Raw genomic sequence first — 5,607 nt, 5'->3', positions numbered from 1 at the left:
GTATTTATTTGACAGAGAGAGATCACAAGTAGGCAGAGAGGCAGGCAGAGAGAGAGAGAGGAGGAAGCAGCCTCCCTGCCGAGCAGAGAGCCCAATGCAGGGCTCGATCCCAGGACCCTGAGATCATGACCTGAGCCGAAGGCAGCAGCTTAACCCACTGAGCCACCCAGGCGCCCAAAAGCAAGAGGTTTTTAAACTGTGCTGGTATTTCATTAGTTTCTCTGATTGTTTATGAAACAATTCTCATGTTGGAAGTGTTAGTACAAATACCACAACATAAAACAGAATTGTGCATGCAAACATGAGGCCAAAATTCCAGTTCTAGCTCTGATATTAATGAGCCCTGTCAACACAAAAAGTCTCAGTTAGATCCCCAGTGTAGTCATCTGTAAAATGAAGGTTTGGACTGGACGGCTGCCTCCCAAACAGATTTGCTGAAAGAGGACAGAGTTTCAAGGCATACTATAGAAATTCTGATTCAGAAAACCAGGCACGAGGACTGAGATTTTCATGTATGTATTTTTTCAGTCCTTCCCATCTGACTCTCGTGTCTTCCTTTTGATTTTTAAACCAGTGAGTTAGCAACCACTGGAATTTAATCATAGAAATGATATTCTATGATTCTATGATTTTAATTCTGGTTCTCTCTGTAAAATACTGATGAAGTTTCTCCTCTCATCCAGTTTTGAGAGGCTAATCACCAACAATAACGTCGTCTCTGGGATCAGTTATTCACTTGTTACGTTTGATTTCTGCTTCTCAGTGTTTGAACTGCATGCTAGCAACCCTTTAGCTGGCTGCCTAGAGAACTCCCAGCCCCAATTTCTATATAATTTACAACATTCTTTATGTATTTTTTTAAAAAAGATTTTATTTATTTATTTGTGGGAGAGAGAGAGAGAAAGAGAGAGAGCGCACACAAGCAGGCAGAGAGGAAGCAGAGGCAGAGAGAAAAGCAGGATCCCAGCAGAGCAAGGAGCCTGATTCAGGACTCGATCCCAGGACTTTGGGATCATGACCTGAGCCGAAGGCAGCGGCTTGACTGACTGAGCCACCCAGACACCCCTTTTCTTTATGTATTTCAAAGTTTTTCTTGGTTACTCTGAGTAAGACCTTCCTTTTTAAATGTTCATCCAAAAAAACAAAAACAAAAAAAAACAAAAAAAACCCCAACAAACAAACCCAGAAACAATAACAAAAACCCCCACACTCCAGTAATGTCTAAGTGACATACAATAAACCGCATGATTTGCTGTTTTTATATGTGTATATACTTGTGAAACCATCACCAAAATTACAATGAACATACCCACCAACCTTGTACTGGTGTCCTAGGGCTGCTGTAACAAATTACCACAAATTAGGTGGCTTCAAACCACAAAAATTTATTCTCTCACAGTTCTGGAGGCCAGAAGTCCAAAATCAAGGTGTGGGCAAGGTTGGTTCCTCCTGAGCCTCTGAAGGGGATCTGTACTATGCCCCTCCACTAGCTTCTGGTGGGGCTGCCAGCAGTCTTTGGCATTCTCTGGTGCACAGACGCATCACTCCAACCTCTGCTTCTATAGTCACCTAGCACTGTCCTTGCATGTGTGTTTGAATCTGTGTCCAAATTTCCATCTTCCTTTTATATTTAAAATAGCCTCTATGCCCAACATGGGCTTGAACTCATGACCCTGAGATCAAGAGTCGAATTCTCCACCAACTGAGTCACCCAGGTGCCCCCTGTCCATTTGCTCCCCCCTCTTTTTTTTCTTTAAAGATTTTATTTATTTATTTGACAGAGATCACAAGAAGGCAGAGAGGCAGGTAGAGAGAGAGAAGGGGAAGCAGGCTCCCCGCCGAGCAGAGAGTCCCATGTGGGGTTCGATCCTGGACCCTGAGATCATGACCTGAGCCGAAGGCAGAGACTTTAACCCACTGAGCCACCCAGGCGCCCCTCCATTTGCCCTTTGATGGATATTTGTGTTTGCTGGATCCTATGGTTGATTTTTTTTAAAAATAATTTTTTAAGGATTTTATTCATTTATCTGAGACAGAGAGAGATAGAGTGAGAGAGAGCATGAGCAAGGGAAGAGACAGAGGGAGAGGGAGAAGCTGACTCCCTGCTGAGCCAGGAGCCTGAGGCGGGGCTCAAACCCAGGACCCTGGGATCATGACCTGAGCTGATGGCAGAGGCTTAACCCACCGAGCTACCCAGGTGCCCAATGTTTTCCTCTTAAGAATCATGCTTTTGCAACTGTATCTGAGAAATCTTGTCCAACTCATATTCTTCTAGAAGGTTTGTAGTTTTAACTCTCATATTTATTTATTTTAAAAAGATTTTATTTATTTATTTGACAGTCAGAGATCACAAATAGGCAGAGAGAGAGAGGAGGAGGAAACAGGCTCCCCAGCGAGCAGAGAGCCCGATGTGGGGCTCGATCCCAGGACCCTGAGATCATGACCTGAGCTGAAGGCAGAGGCCTTAACCCACTGAGCCACCCAGGTGCCCCTAACTCTCATCTTTAAACCTAGGATTTATTCTGAGTTAATTTTTTGCATGTGATGCGAGGCATGAACTGAAGTAATTTTTGTGCCAGCGCCAGTTGTTAAAAGGACCATGAAATTATCTTTGTACCTTTATCAAAAATGAGCTGTACATATATGGGTGAGTATATTTCTGGACTCTCTTTTCTGTTCTGTTTATCTTTATGTCAACACCATACTGATTAGGTTACTTTAGCTTTCTAATATGTCTTCAATCAGACTGTGTTAGTCCTCCAAACCCTGTTCTTTTCCTTAGCTGCTTTGGTTATTATAGTGTACTTTGTACTTCTGTAAGAATTTTAAAATCAGTTTGCCAATTTAAAAAAAGCTTTCTGGAGGGGCACGTGCACCCAAATGTTTACAGCAGCAATGTCCACAGTAGCCAAACTATGGAAAGAACCTAGATGTCCATCAAAAGATGTATGGATAAAGAAGATGTGGTGTATATATACAATGGAATACTATGCAGCCATCAAAAAGAAATGAAATCTTGCCATTTGCAAAGATGTGGATAGAACTAGAGGGTATTACACTGAGCAAGATAAGTCAATCAGAGAAAGACAATTATCATATGATCTCTCTGATATGAGGAATTTGAGAGGCAGGGTAGGGGGTTTTGGGGGCTATAGAAGAAAAAAATGAAACAAGATGGGATTGAGAGGGAGACAAACCATAAGAGACTCTTAATCTCACAAAACAAACTGAGGGTTGCTGGGGGGTATGTGGGTAGGGATAGGGTGGTTGGGTTATGGACATTGGGGAGGGTATGGTCTATGGTGAGTGCTGTGAATTGTGTAAGCCTGATGATTCACAGACCTGTACCCCTGGAGCAAATAATACATTATATGTTAATAAAAATAACTTTTAAAGAATGCCTTCTGGGGGAGTAGTTTGGAATCGCATGCATTGGTATGTATATTTTTTAAATTTATTTTTTAAAAACTTACTAATTTGACAGACAGAGATCCCAAGTAGGCAGAGAGGCAGGCAGAGAGAGAGAGGAGGAAGCAGGCTCCTTGCTGAGCAGAGAGCCCGACTCGGAACTCGATCCCAGGACCCTGGGATCACGACCCAAGCCGAAGGCAGAGGCTTTAACCCACTGAGCCACCCAGATGCCCCACATGTATTAATTGGTATCTTAATAACACTTGAGACTTCTGACCCATGAGTATGGTAATTCTCTTCCTTTATTTAGCTCTTCTTTACTTTCTTCAGCAGTATTTTATACTTCGCAGTGTACAGGTCTTACATAATCTTTTGTCAGATTTATCTGTAAATGTTTAAAGATTTTTAATGCTGTTGTTAATGGCTATTATAAATGTTAATCTGTTGTATTTTTAGGTTCCAGTTTCAGGTTGTTCATTGCTACTGTCTAACAAACCCTTCTAAGACTAGGGCTCATGAAACAACACTCAAAGATGAGCAAATAGCTCTGTAGTAAAAGAAAAATCTATTATCAAAGATTCTCATTCTTTTTTCTTTTTTTTTTAAAGATTTTATTTATTTATTTACTTGACACAGAGAGAGATAGAGAGAGAGAAAGAGCGCACAAGCAGGCAGAGTGGCAGGGAGAGGGTGAAGCGGGCTCTTCACGGAGCAGGAAGTCTGACACAGGGCTCAAGCCCAGGACCCTGGGATCATGACCTGAGCTGAAGGCAGATGCTTAACTGACTGAGTCACCCAGGCTCCCCCAGATTCTTAACTAATTCCTATTCTTGCTGTTCTCTGGCTGACACTCAGAGGGCTACAGTTCTTCATTAAGAGTGCTATCCTGGGGGTGCCTGGGTGGCTCAGTGGGCTAGGCCTCTGCCTTCGGCTCAGGTCATGATCCTGAGGTGCTGGGATCGAGCCCCGCATCGGGCTCTCTGCTCGGCGGGGAGCCTGCTTCCTCCTCTCTCTCTCTGCCTGCCTCTCTGCCTACTTGTAATCTCTGTCAAATAAATAAATAAAATCTTAAACAAAAAAAAAAAAAAAAAGACTGCTATCCTGGCCAACAGTAAAGCCAGGTGTCTAAGGCACAAAAGGAGAAAATATCTCAATTAATGGACATCCTAAGTTAGTTATTTTGTCAAGAATATGCCAAGAGTTCCGTTTCCTTTTCCTCACTCTACCAAAAGAAACATGTGAGTTGTTCAAACACCTGTTATACATACGGACTCCATGTATATGACATGTGTAGGAAGCTGGCCGGCATTCAGCTTCTTTATGATTTTGGTTCCAGCTGACTTGAAAAATACACTATCACTTTGAAAGCAGGCAGTTACAGAGAACATGTGAAATGGATACAACGAAAATATGGGTGTGATGTGATCTTTAATTGGGTTGGCAGCTCGCGGTTGAGCAACTGGATAAATGACAGAGGAGTCTTGCTGTCCTGGGAAGCACCTGAATTCTCTAGAAACTTAAAAAAAAAAATTTTTTTTTGTTTTTGAAAAGTAGACGCTATGCCTAACATGGGGCCTGAATTTATGACTCCCAGATCAAGAGTCACATGCTCCACTGACCAAGCTAGCCTCTTTAGAAACTTTTTAAAAGCCATATTTATGGGCCCCTGGGTGACTCAGTCAGTTAAGCATCTGCCTTCAGCTCAGGTCATGATCTTGGGGTCCTGGGATCGAGCCCTCAGTCAGGCTCCGTGCTCAGTGAGGAGTCCAGTTATCCCTCTCCCTCTGCCCCTCCTTCCCACTCATGCTCTCTCTCAAATAAATAAATGAGTAAAATCTTTAAAAAATAAAATAAAATAAAGCTGTATTTGTGTCTAACTTGTGTGTAAAGCTGTGAAATATGTCTTTCTCATGGTTTAAAGCTCCAAGAGCCATTTGGTTCCTTAATTTCCAAATTCCAAATTGGATACCCAACTGTGTACAATGTGTATTTTTTTTTTAAAAGATTTTATTTATTTATTTATTTGACAGAAAGAGAGAGAGAGAGAGATCACAAGTAGGCAGAGAGGCAGGCAGAGAGAAGGGGAAGCAGGCTCACTGCTGAGCGGAGAGCCTGATGCGGGGCTTGATCCCAGGACCCTGAGATCATGACCTGAGCGGAAGGCAGAGGCTTAACCCACTGAGCCACCCAGGCGCC

The 5,607-nt window shown here is 42.6% G+C and overlaps 1 protein-coding gene across 1 annotated transcript in view; it reads right to left on the bottom strand.

The window, feature by feature from the left end:
- Positions 1–5,607, bottom strand: part of PHACTR4 (phosphatase and actin regulator 4) — a 107,405-nt gene that overhangs the window by 11,162 nt on the left and 90,636 nt on the right. The window lies entirely within an intron of this gene.

The sequence above is a fragment of the Mustela nigripes genome, chromosome 14 (assembly GCF_022355385.1).
Source record: "Mustela nigripes isolate SB6536 chromosome 14, MUSNIG.SB6536, whole genome shotgun sequence".
In the NCBI taxonomy this organism is placed as follows: Eukaryota; Metazoa; Chordata; class Mammalia; order Carnivora; family Mustelidae; genus Mustela; species Mustela nigripes.
Note: the sequence above shows the minus strand (reverse complement) of the source record. Positions and strands in the feature narration are given on the sequence as shown.